The sequence below is a fragment of the Podarcis gaigeae genome (assembly GCF_964106915.1).
Source record: "Podarcis gaigeae genome assembly, chromosome: 8".
Taxonomy (NCBI): domain Eukaryota; kingdom Metazoa; phylum Chordata; class Lepidosauria; order Squamata; family Lacertidae; genus Podarcis; species Podarcis gaigeae.
The window spans coordinates 69,120,305-69,133,890 of record NC_139684.1 but is presented as its reverse complement, the minus strand read 5'-3'; the positions used below and the strand labels follow the sequence as shown (position 1 = coordinate 69,133,890).

The 13,586-nt window shown below is 45.4% G+C and overlaps 1 protein-coding gene across 4 annotated transcripts in view; it reads right to left on the bottom strand.

Moving 5' to 3' along the window:
- HIVEP3 (HIVEP zinc finger 3) overlaps positions 1–13,586 on the bottom strand; it is a 236,163-nt gene that overhangs the window by 107,990 nt on the left and 114,587 nt on the right. For all 4 annotated transcript variants that reach the window (XM_083750596.1, XM_083750594.1, XM_083750597.1 and 1 more), the window contains exon 2: positions 7,445–7,535. The gene's annotated coding sequence lies outside the window, so the exon portion shown is untranslated. The remainder of the gene's footprint in view (positions 1–7,444; positions 7,536–13,586) is intronic.

Sequence of the window (13,586 nt, the reverse complement as noted above, 5' to 3'; positions counted from 1 at the left end):
AGGAAACGCAGCCGCTCAAAACTCTTTTCCTGCCTGCTGAGTCCTTAATTAAAATGGTAATAGGCCATGTTGCTTTACAGAGGCACAGTTACCCACTAGCTGCATCTCACTTTGCACTAACTATTTTTAAAACTTTGGTTTATTTAGGGCGGCATCCAACAACGCGATACATGAGTGCAAGGATCTCTGCATGTGCAATGGAACTTTGAACCCCCCACCTCGTCCCTGGGCATGCCTCACACTATCCCCACATCTGAACCTGAAAAGATTTAGGGGGCACGAAGGGGAGGAAGAGAGGGGATTTCCATTGAAATCCCTGTGCTGGGTGGGAAGAGATATGGAATGTTACACACTGGATACAATCCTTACTTAGTACATTTTTAAAATATATCCTCTCCCTTCCCCCTTAATGCAGCTAAAGGGCCACATTCCTTTCTGGACAACTTTCTGAGGGCCACATGCCAGGGCTCATTGGGGGCAGAGGCAGAAAAGCAATGAATTTAAAATTTACCTTTGTGTAGTAGTCTATTTTCTACTCCTCCATGCCTCTCTCTACCCCATCCAGACAAGCAAAAGGCCTTATCTGAGTTCAAGCCCACGTGGGTGACCTGGGGAGGGCCAGAGAGAGGTTTGGAGGACCATATTTGGACTCTGGGCCTGATTTTCCCCAACACTGGGTAAAAAGTGAATGGCTTTGTAGCACCCGCTTTCCTGTATGCATGCTCACGTGCAAACACAAACATTTAATGTGTCTTGGATTCAGGAAAAGCATAATTTACCCCCTCTTATTCATTTGCTACTTAATCGCTGCCGCTTATTTCTCCATAGATCATTCAGACAGCCGTGGGGGAATGTTTTATAGCAAACATAAACCTGCAGCATAGAAGACAGCTTAACAATGTAACTTGATCCCACCACACATGCGATACAGGAACTTTTGCATTAGTGACTTGGTAGAGGGGTATAAAAAAAAAATCACTGCTTCTTCTTTGCCAGACAAGGAGTAGAGTGTTATAAGGAGCTAGCTTGCTTGGGATCAAAGAAATGGTTACTAGGGTGTTTGAAAACACACAAAGAAACAATTGTATGATTTACCCCAGGCACAGGCAAACTCGGCCCTCCAGATGTTTTGGGACTACAACTCGCATCATTCCTGACCAATGGCCCTGTTAGCTAGGGATCATGGGAGTTGTAGTCCCAAAACATCTGGAGGGCCGAGTTTGCCTATGCCTGATTTACCCTAACAGTACGCTGATTCTTTGCAATTATTGAGGCTGCAATCCTGAGCACAAAGAGTAAACTGGCTTCTGAGTAAACATGCATAAGGTTGAGCAGCAATGGTTATTTGGGCTAAGTGTACCCAATGTCCTCAACTGTTTCTCATAATGCTTGGTTTCCAGACCTTGGTTGCCCTCCTTGCACACATTCCAGCTTATCAACATCCTTCTTAACTTGTGGTGTCCAGAATTGGCCACAATATTCCAGGTGTGATGTGCCCAAGGCAGAATAGAGGGGTGCTATTACTTCCCTTGATCTGGACACTATACCTCTCTCCGTGTAGCTTAGAATAGCATTTGCTGTTTTTGCTGGTGCATCACAATGTTGACTCGTGACAAGCTTGTGGTCTGCTAGGACCTTAAGATCCTTTTCACATGTACTACTTACAAGCCAGGTGTCCCCCATCTTATATTTATGCAGCTGCTTCTTCCTGCCTAAGTGCAGAACCTTACATTTGTCCCTACTGAAATTCATTTTGTTAGTTCGGGCCCAGTTCTCCAATCTGTTAAGGTCATATTGAATCCCAATTCTGTCTTCTGTGTTTTGTGTCACCTGCACATTTGATGAGCATCCCCTCAATCCAAGTCATTTATAAAGACCTTGAACAACGATGGGCCCTGAAGCATCCTACTTGTCACTTTTTTCCAGAGTGATGAAGAACCATTAGGGAGCCCTCTTGGGTTCGGTCAGTCAGCCAGCTACAAATCCACCTAACATTAAGCTCATCCAGCCCAGCTTCTCTGCAAGAACACTCCCAGTCCTACCTGGAATGATAGGGATGGAACAAACCTGGGAACTTCTGCATCCATAGCAGACACTTCACCACTGAGCTCTGTCTCCCCCACTACAAACATGTGTCAAGCATTTATGTCAAACAGTCTCTATGATAATTCATGGCAATGTCCCCACACTGAATCTTATGTCAAAACTATTTTGTACCTATTATCCATCTCTGAAGTTTAAGTAGTTCTGGCATTTTCAGACAAAATGTATTTATTTGGATAATTCATACCCCACACTTTCCATCTCAAAAGAAATACTCGAGGCACCTTACATCCTTCAACAAATACAAAACAAATCCCCTTGATGCAAGCCCATTTGCAAACTGTCCTCCAACTCCCCATAGCAACGTATTTCTTTTTAAAATCCTGCTCTTCCGCTGGAAAAAGACTCCCATAGCAGCTTACAGAGATCGGGGGGGGGGGGGGACAGCCACTGTAGTCATGCTTACAATTTAAAAGACGTGACATAAAAGGAAAAGCGATTGGGAGGGAGAGGGAAAAAGCAAGTTCAGGCACTAGTTCTTTGCTTTTGAAATGACCAGGTTCATGGAAAGGTGGGGGGGGGAGAGAGAGAATTGGAGAGGTGGAGCTAAATGTTCCTGGTATTTTAAGCGGAGCCAATGTACCCATTGGAGAGGTCTTCCAGTTACCTCCCTCCCTCCCTCTTTCTCTCCTGCTTCCTGATGGAATGGCTGCTTCCATGCCAGCTACTCTGTCTTTCTTGCTATCTTCCACATTGCCAATCCAAACACTTCAGGAGCCTCTCCCTGCCAAACCCTTAAAATCTTCCGCTGAGCCATCCCATCCATTTGCACAGACTTGCTTATTTACTAATCCCAACCCTTGCATCTGAGATTGCTAAATTGTGTCTCTTCCCTACCCCAAAAAGGGAGGGGAGTCTAGTGGCAATATCACCAGCATAGCAGCACTGGGGTGGGGTGGGGGGTGACCGAAGCAATGGAGCACCATCATTCCCCGCCCCCTGCAATCTACAGAGTGAAAGCATGGAGCATTGGTGTCAAAGCACATCGCTCTAACCACCATTTGGTTCCATTATGATTTGGTTACATGATGAAGCCATGTCATTAGGAAGAATTTTCTGGTGGTAAGAGCTGTTTGACAGGGGAACAGACTCCCTCAGAAGGTGGTGGACTCTCCTGTGGAGGTTTTTAAGCAGAGGTTGGATGGCCACCTGCCAGGGATGCTTTAGCTGAGATTCCTGCATTTCAGGGGGTTGGACTAAATGCCCACTGGTGTCCCTTCCAACTCTACAATTCTATGATCCAATCACCTGAGATTGGCATGAAGCCAAATCCAAGCGTAGGCAATGTTTCTCTGCCCCTACTCACTCTGAAGCCTTGTGGGAGAAATAATGGCACCTGCCATTGGCAAATTCTCCCCATCCTTCCCAACTGTTTGTGGTCGTGCCTCCAAAATCTCACCCTGGCTCATTCAATGTGGGAGCATTTGGCTTCCACCCAGCAACAGAAAACCAGCAGGAGATACTTTCCCTGTCTCGTTCCTGTATCTCCATGGCAGGAAGTCCCTTCACCTGCAGGATTTCTGTATGCTGTGCAGCTGTCAGGCATAGGGGAGGAAGCGTAAATGACAAACCAAAATGAATAGCGGGGTTTGCACCATCTCCAGTCTCCTATCAATGATCTCTTTCATTGTTTACCATGAGGCCTTCCAAATCCCAAACCAGGAAGGTAGGAGGGTCTCCAATTAAAACAGGCTGCTTCCAAACACAGTGGGGCAACAGTTTGCCTAGATAGGGGGATGCAACGAATCACCCTCCAGAATCTACAAATCTTTCCTTCTGGGTCTTCTCCTGCTCCCTGAAATATCTCACATTGCGATGGTTACAGACTTCCCCCTCTCACTTACAAGGGAAGGGCAGGCCAGTAAAAACAGAGCTCCATCCTGGTAGGAAATCATGCATGCATTTTAATGTGCCACCTGCTTACACAACTCACATCGGCACAGCCTTAAATATAAACAGACAGCCTCTTCCTGGCTGTTAGACGGAGCCCTTACCCTACCCTGACTTGTTCTCGGAACACGCCAAAATTACAGCTCCGTGGAGATCGGCATATTTAAGGGTAGGATGCATCTCCCCCTCCCTCCTCCCACCACCACACATTTATTTATTTTTTAAGAGAGTTTGGAGCATAATAAATAGGGTATTCATCATACGCCGACCCTAAAGATTGTATCTTTGGAGAATATCCTAAAATTAGCACTCAAAGCGCCCTTACGAGCTGAAAGGGAAACAAATGGAGATTCCAGGCTGATCCTCAAGTTACAAATGCAACTCGCACATAGAGAGGTGGACCCACAAACCTGCATTCAGTTTCGCACAAGAACAGTGTGTTGATGGGGTCTGCAATAAAGCTCAGTCTCCCAAGTTGGACAGAGCTCAGGCCACCCACTAGATTCAATTCACTGTGATAGGCAACTTTACCTAATTTGTACCTTCCAAAAAAGCCCACGCAGATTGAAAAACAGACAGGGAGGTTTCAAAGCAGAGGCTGGATGGACCATCTGTCTTGGATGCTTTTGCTGAGATTTCCTGCATTGCAGGGGGTTGGACTAGATGACCCTCGGGGTCCCTTCCGACTCCACAATTCTATGACATCCTTCAAAATTTGCATTTTCTCAGGATTTTTCCAATGCAGTTATCCGGCCAAGTAAATGCATATAAAATAACGGGATAAAGGGTGCATAAAATGGTTTACATTCACCTGCATTTTACTCAGAGTAGACCGTTTTAAATACCTGGCCCTAAATTCACCATGTCCTTGATTTCAGTACATGACTGATATTGTTTGTATCTGTCACTGTTACTTAAACTGTGTATTTTATTGCGTTTTTCAGGGAGTTATTTGAGTTTTCAATAAGTTATTGTAGTAACAAGAACAACAAAGTATATAAAATAGAAGAAAACATGTTATCAATCATATGTCCATTGTGGGGAGGGGGGAGAATGGAGCATGCATTATAAAGAATTTCTGGCTATCTCCACTCATGGTGTCATGTTCAACTCCTGAACTGGTCTAGTCTATTATTATTATTATTATTATTATTATTATTATTATTAGAGTTGTACCTTGGATCTCGAACGCATTGCAAGTCAAACATTTTGGCTCCTGAACGCTGCAAACCCGGAAGTGACTGTTCCGATTTGCGAACATTCTTTGGAACCTGAACGCCCAGTGCGGCTTCCATGGCTTCCGATTGGCTACAGGAGCTTCCTGCAGCCAATCGGAAGCTGCGCCATGGTTTCTGAACGTTTTGGAAGTCGAACAAACTTCCGGAACAGATTCTGTTCGACTTCCGAGATACCACTGTATTATTACACACACACACACACACACACACACACACACGGTTTGTGGGAAAAATCAAACAACAAAATTAAGCACTACAGTATGTAAAACATCAAGATCCATGGAATAAGCTTCCACTAATTTAATACACTTCCACTCACCCAATTGCTCACACAAATTCCACATGTACTGACACACCCATAGCTCAGTCAATCCACCTCTACACACATCCACCCACACAAAGACACCATTCCTCACGTTCAACAATTACCCCGGCCCAGCACTGCCCTAAGTACATACATAGAAAATACCACACCACAACCCTGGCAGCCTATAAGACTAAAACCAAATTCACTCTGAGACTCCAAGATCATGACCGGTGCATTTAAACAAATTACTTTCCCTTATTCCATTTTGAAATATTGTTTCATCTTTAAAAGTTTTATTTCCTAACATTTCTAGCTCATCTTCCAACAACAACAACAAAAGCTTGCAGAAAGAAAAATTAGCATACGATGCACCAAAATGACAATAAAACCCACAGATAAAGGAGCAATTAAGAGAGAAGATGTACAGCAATTAAGAGAGCTTACAGCACCATTAACGAAAAGGAGGCAAGTGAACAAGCAGAGGAAAGCTGCCACCGTCAAGAAGATCCTGTCTCTAACAGCTATACAGCTAGTCACCAGAGGCAAGAATGTCCAGAGAAGGTCCCCTGAGGATGGTGTTAATTGGCGGCAGATTCTAATAGGAGAAGGTGCCCTTATAGAAGCTGGGGGCCCTAAAGATATTTGCAGGTATGTCAATGTCATTAGCTTCACTGCACATCTCGGAAAATGGAAAGTGCTTCATAGAGAGAGGACAGGAACCATGTTTTTACAGCGTTGGCATTTGACAGCACGGGTAACAGGATGTGACACACAGCTCTGATAAAAAGGAGAGAAAGAATCGACTTCAAAACCAAGCGATCTGATGACGAAACATCCTTTTTATAAAAAAAAACTCATCTCGGAATAAACACTTTGGCATCATGGAATTTCAGGACCGGTTAAAGCTGCACAAGGCAGAGGCAAGACAAGAAGAGAGCAGTTGCATTTGGACGATCACGTCTCGGTTTAATAAGGCAAAGTGTGAATGAATCTTTTGTGCCTTCATGGTGTGAGCAAGCAGACCAGAAAGGCTAGAATTAATCATAGTTTCCTGTTACATCCAAGTTGGGGAACTATGGTTACTAGATTTAGCAGAAGCCCAGCCATGCTTTGGAATGGGTTCAGCATCCTGGCTTCTTCTGAAGGTGCTAGCCACAGTTTCCAGTGAGATTGAACAGGAAACTATGGCTACTGAAAGACTTCCTGGGTTGGTTATTCATCCCATAAAGGGAGCAGCGAAGAGAGTAAATGCTTTTCATATCTCACTTCATTAAGTCGAGATATGACCAGCCAAACCAGGCCAGTGAGTCTCATACAACCAGTGATGTGGGAAGAATTCCCCACCCCCACCAGCTCTTTATTTTTGTTTGGGAAAATTTCTGTTTCATATATTTGTTAATAAAAATGAATGCATGCCAGTTGGGAAATACAGTGTTAGGCAGACCTGGCAGCTTTCGAGTTTTTAGCTTTGCTCATTAAATACAACTAAAATAAACATGTTAAATCAAGGCATAAAAAAAAAATAATTCCAATGCAAATTATCTAGAAAATTCATTGCACTGCAAACAGCAGCAGCACCTCAACACCTAAAGCTTGGATGGGGAACCTGTGGCCCTCCAGATGTTGTTGGACTCCATTAACCATCAGCCCCAGGCAACGTGACCAGTGGTCAGGGGTGATGGGAGTTGTAGTCCAACAGGGTTCCCCAGCCATGATCTAAAACAAACAAACAACTCTGCTTCCAGTGCCTGACTCTTTGTGTGATCCTTAGAGGTTTTTGGGGTGTCTTTGGGCAGAGCATTAGAGCACAATTGCAAAAATCTGCTGAATCTCATCCCAAAATAATTTCTCTCAGCATGCATAACAAGCAAACAAATATATTTTCCCTTACTTAGAGGTCTCTTACCTGTGAAGATGCAACCACAAGTCCCCACTGTATATTTCAGCAACAGTCTTTAAGGTGATCAGCAAGAGGAAGATGGTTTTTGAACAAGAGCCTGGTGAAGAAATGAGAAATTGTTTTGAACATGAAAACTATATTGGCCATGATACGTGCATCACAGAGAGGGACAGACACACACAGAGGGAGACCAGGTTCAGAGGTAACAGGAAACTATGGTTTCCTGCTACACAAACAGGTTTGCACAGATTTTCCCAGCCTTCTCCTCATCTGTTGTGGCCAAAAATTGGAGAACAGAAGCATCCATTTCCACTACCAAACAAATAACAGTTCCCTGTTATATCCGAAGTAGGAGGACTGTGGTTTGTTTAAACTGCGGGTAATGAAAACAAGCCAAGTTCACACAGGATTGATTTTACCTATGTATCACTTACCACGTTTTTCCTTGTGATGGCTTTCCAAGTTAATTAATTAAAGAAATATATAAAGAGAATAAGACCTTGGGCTTCCGCAATGGAACCCCCCCCCCCGGCCGCTGCCTCCCCATGATGACACAGAATTCTCTCCAAAGCCGAAAATGTCTGGCGGAGACCCTAAGTGCTTATCCGTTGATGCAGCAAATATTAGGGTCAGTCTGAAAGCATGCCAGAAATTATGAGCCAGCGCCTCCTGGTATGTGGCACCAACCTAGAAAAATGAAGTCACACATACACACATGTGATATAATTAAGGCACAAATCGGTATCTCCTCGATAACACCAGATAAAAGACTTTGCACGATGCGTTACTGAGGTCCGAGTTTCCATCCACCGCAAGAGATGACAGCTAATACAGGGGATGATGTGGGCCCAACTTTACAGAGGACACAATTCTCTGTCTGAAGGACGATTTGAAGGCCTTCCCGATCCAAGATTAAAGACATAAGAGTAGGGAGCAATAGGGGCCTTAGATATCTGAAAGAACTCCTCCTTCCCTACAGACCCTCTTGTGTGCTGAGACCAACAGAGGAGGCCCTCTTGGGAGTTCCTCCACCCTCAAAACCTCAGGGGGCAGCAAACCAGGAAATGGCCTTCTCTGTGGTGGCCCCTAAAATGTGGAACACCCTCCCCACAGCGACACCTTCATTGTACAGTTTCTGAAGGACACTGAAGACATGTATCTTCACCTTGGCTTTTTACACTTGAGGAGCGTATTTTTTGGATCCACCTTATTTTTATTGTTGTAAGTTTTAGGGTTTTTTTCTTTTTAAAAAAAATTGTTTCGATTATTGTTTTAATGTTGTAACCCACCCCGGGACCTTAAGGTGAAGGGCGGGAAATGAAACAATGGTCATAATAATTGACATTGCCCATCTGCAGTGAGGAGCACCTGGGCAGCAGAATGAACAGGCTCTCAGCTCACCCAGTCACATTCTTCCCCACTGCGGTGAGGTGCATTGTCCTTGTAATTCAATCGTGGGTCAGGAACTTGTGGGTCTCCAGATGTTCAAAACTCCAACTCTCCTCATCACTAGGGCCAACAGGAGGAGGACTCCAACAACACCCAGAGCACCACAAGTCCACCACCCATGATTTAATTTTTTTCTAAATCTGCATCTACGTGTGTAAATTAGCTTCTGCATTTCCCCCTCCCTCCCCCAAAAATTCTCATTTTGGGTGATGTATGTCCTCATTTTGGGCAATACACTAGCAGTCACTCTAGCAGCCAATGAAATTGAAGGGAACAGGGATAATAGAATCATAGGACTATACTGCTGGAAGAGACCTCAAGGGCCATCTGTAATACAAGATGCCCTGAACAGGAACAGGACCAGAGGATAAATCCCCAGGCAGCTTTTGGAACCTTAGCACCCCAGCCGAAGTGAATTCATTTATTCATTTTATGCCGACATCAGGGTCAGAGGAAGGGGGCGGGGGGGGGCAGGCCGCCCCTAGTGTCACCATTGAGGGGGGTGAAAAAATGCCACCCCTGGTGCCCAATCAGCTTGTTCCACTGCTGGCCGACATACCTAGATTAGTCTCTTTCATTAAAAAAACCCTGACTCTGGTTACTCGCAGTGGCAGCCACCATGATGCTCTTGTGATGTTGTTTGACTCCACCTCCCTTTAGGCCCAGCAAGCAGAACCAATGGTCAGAGCTGATGTGATGTGCAACAACCTCTGGAGAGCACACTGTACCTGTTTGGTCTCTGAACATAGGGGAAATAGAAGCCCCCTTTTTAAAAAAATTATATATAGAGAAATATTATATCTGGGAGGTTTTTATTTTTGGTCTGTTTGTATTTCGAAGGACCCCCTTGAAATTTTAAGGGAGTCATTCCGATTGGTGAGCTTGCAAGATTGCTTTCCAATAGTATCGGGTTGCTGTTATCACTGCCTGCAACATTCGATCCCTCAAGCCCCTGTTGTTCTCCAGCAACAGCCGCATCACATTGGTATACAAGCTGCTGGTCATCGGAGTCTCTGCCTGTGATTTATAATTCATCAGCCTCTGGTGATCTCATACTCCCCTCCTCCCCAGCCCGCTTTTCTGCTCCACATGCATGTATGTAATGAATTTTAACTCTGATAGTTCTAAGGTGCCGGAAAGGAGGAGGGGAGGGGAGCACACATGCACGCATTCTCTCTCCCAGACACACATGCACACACAAAATCCCAGTCACTGCAGAATCCCCGCTGTAACGCAGGCTGGTCACTCCAGGCATCAAAACAACAGATGGAGCCCGAGGCATTACCCCTCTGTATGTCTCTCTCTCTCTTTCTTTTTCTTTCTCTCTCCCTCCCTCCACCCCCTGCTTCTCATGAGTAGCAAGAGGGGTTTGCAGTCTCCTTTTCATATAATGAGCCCAAACTTCTGTTTCATTTTATTTTGCTGAGCATTTTGCAAAAAAGAACTGAAAGCAGCTGTTTGCATCTTGGATAGCAGAAGAACTTTGCTACCTCTCAAACTGGAAAGCTTCCTTCCTTTCTTTTTCTTTAAAAAAGAAATGATGGTTGTTATGGCAACTAAGGTTTCTATATTTAAATCCAGGTTTTTGCTGGCAAGTGGAGTCAGCAGCACTAGAACAAACAATAAGCCTCCTGGCTATTGTGCCCTGAGGGTTGCTCTCCTGAGACACTGGAAACAGGAGGCCACAAGGATGGTGGCCCAGTGTCATGGCCAGTGGCAAATGGAAGCTGGCTGCCCCTGTTGCCCAAAGTGAGACAGACGAGTCAATTTCTGAGGAAAGGAGGAATCATTCTGCTTTCTCCATCCACCTCCCTCCCGCCTTTCCTCCCTCCCTCCCTCCCTCCCTCTCCACAGGCTGCCACAGCACATTACCTCATCTGGGTAACACAAAAGCTGCAGTGCCTGCCCAAACAGATGGCTGGATGGGAAAGCCCTGGCATAATTCTGCCGAGCAGTTCATGATCTTTTCAGTCAATCTCACTGGCTGGCAGGCTTTTCAAGGTCCACTTGCTGAAGGCAGATTGCTGAGGCTTGAGATGGGGAGATCTGAAGACCACCATGGCCAATCGATTGGTTTTTGTCCACAGGCTCTGTTTTCGTACACAGCTGGGGTTGGGACAGCACTGCTAGAGGACCGAGGATAACACCTGAGAAGGCAGCATGGCCTGCATTTCAGTGGCAGAGCAACTGCACTTGCATGCAGAAGCTCCCAGGTTTGTTCCTTGGCATCTCTAGTCGGGCTGAGAATGTCTGAATCTCTGGACAGCCAGAGCCAATCAATGTAAACAATACTGAGCTAGATGGACCAATGGTCTGGCTCAATATAAGGCAGTCTCCTATTCTCCCCTGCCCTCTCGCCTGTCCTGTGCAGTTGTGTTTTCACAAAGAGAAGGACCTCTCCATCTGAGAGCAGGCAAGTTGGTGCAGGAAGCGGTGATCCTTAAGGACCTAAGCCACTCAGGGCTCTACAAGATCATCACAAAAACACTCTGAATTGCACCTTGGAAGCAACATCTCTGAAGCTGCAATCTGGACCAAGTGAAGCTGGTTAAGACTCCTCAAAGATAAACCCCACAGAGAATTGTGTTGCAATATTCAAACCTGGATATACAGGGGTACCTCGGGTTAAGTACTTAATTCTTTCCGGAGGTCCGTTCTTAACCTGAAACTGTTCTTAACCTGAAGCACCACTTTAGCTAATGGGGCCTCCTGCTGCCACCACACTGCCGGAGCACGATTTCTGTTCTCATCCTGAAGCAAAGTTCTTAACCTGAAGCACTATTTCTGGGTTAGCAGAGTCTGTAACCTAAAGCGTATGTAAACTGAAGCGTATGTAACCTGAGCTACCACTGTATAATTAAGGCAAGAGTAGCTAATGTAGAACCTTCCGGATGTCAACAACTTCTGTCATCCCTGGACACTGGCCATTCTGGCTAATGCTGATGGGAGTTGGAGTCTGACAGCATCTGGAGGGCAGGTGGCGCTATCTGTGAACTGAGGCAGGTGGTACCATTGTCAGGTCTGGGTTCCTCAGTAATGTGGAACTCTTCCTAGCAGTACCTGGAGACGCTCTACCACTGTGCCTCTTTCCCACGGCACAACAGAAGTCCAAAGTACATATTTAATTTTGGGCTACCTGGCAGCAGATTTATTTTAAGAACTTACAAATACCAAGATGAGTTGATTTGTGGGGGTGGGAATGAAAAGAGTGCAATGAGAGAGCCTGAAAGGAAGCAAAAAAAGCAGAAGCTGACTATTAGGAGCAATTTCTAGTGAGGTGATTGCCCTGGCATTAAAATCCTATGAGAAGACTAGAAGGAAACCTCACCACTTAAAATGCTTTAACGCTAGACCAGAGAAAGCCCTTAGAAAGCATCAGAGGTAGACATTTTGCCATGGCCCCCGGGACAAAGGCTAGACTTGATCTAATGGCTCTTAACACTGGCATCTTCAGGGAATCTTCAGTCTCCATTTTCACAGAGTGCAGATTATCAGGAGGTTCTCTCGTTCATTCTCTCTCTCTCTCTCTCTCTCTCTCTCTCTCTCTCCATTGTACACTTTAAAAGCACAAGCTGCTTAAAAACAAAACAAAAAACCCATGCCCTCCAAATCAGCTGATTTGCCTTCCTTCAATTATCAGAGCATTTTGCACAGAGCTCCATATGGAACATTGTGAGCAATATGGAGAAAATGTATATGCAACATGGAGGAAGCCATAGGTCCTTCTACCTTAGGGTCAGTTCTACTGTTAGGCAGAGTATTTTGGGTGTAGAGATGTGAAGGCTCAGAACTATTAGGTGGAAAGAGGATTTCTGGAGAGCGTTCCCTGCCCCTCCCCAAAGTGGGAAAAATGAGAAGTCAAATGAATGACATGCTTTCTTTTAGAATGATGAACAAAATGTTTAAGACAAGGTGTTCATATATATACCCCCCCATATACCCCCCCCCCGAAAAATGATTTCTAAAACTCTGTAACAGAAAGACTTTCTGTAAGGCTATGTACAGGATCAGATCATTCCAATTTCTATACACTGAAGATAAGCAGGTTCTGGCCTGTATGCCGAGAACGCAACTCTCTGTACACCGAGAACGCAAGATGCATTTCTGCCTCTGGGAGGGCACTGCCACTGTCACATGGGGGGGGGGGAGAGAGATTCAATTATTTGTTTGTGGCAAAAATGAAAATGGTGGGAGGAACCATCAAGGGAAGAAGGCTCAGAGCCCGGGGATTGATGGGAAGATAATGAGAGGTCAGAGGGAGAAGACTGGGATGAGGAGGGTGAAGAACCAACAGGGTTTAGTAAGCGGGGAGAGTCTGGGGCACAGGGAAGTCCAGAAGCAGGAGAGTGGGAGGGGGGTGGTCAAGAGGCAGAGATGAGTCAGGCTGCTGAAGAGGTCCCCTCCCCGCTGGTCTCACAGAACCAGGAGAGGCATGAAGAGGGCAAAGGAGAAGTTAGCATCGCACAGGCACAGTCTCTGATTGCTTGGGGAAAATCCTAGAGAGGAGGGGACTTATGCAGCTGTGGGAAGGTGGGACCTTCAGTCTTCACAACTGCTTCACAGGGGCAAGGCCTACTGAAGAGGAGTTGCTGTGCTCATGAGGCCTTGCACTCCTGTGCAGATCCTCTTTTTTTCTAATAAAGAGTTAATTCACTTAACTTTGTGTGATTTACTGCTGGCTCACTCCTGCCACTTCCTC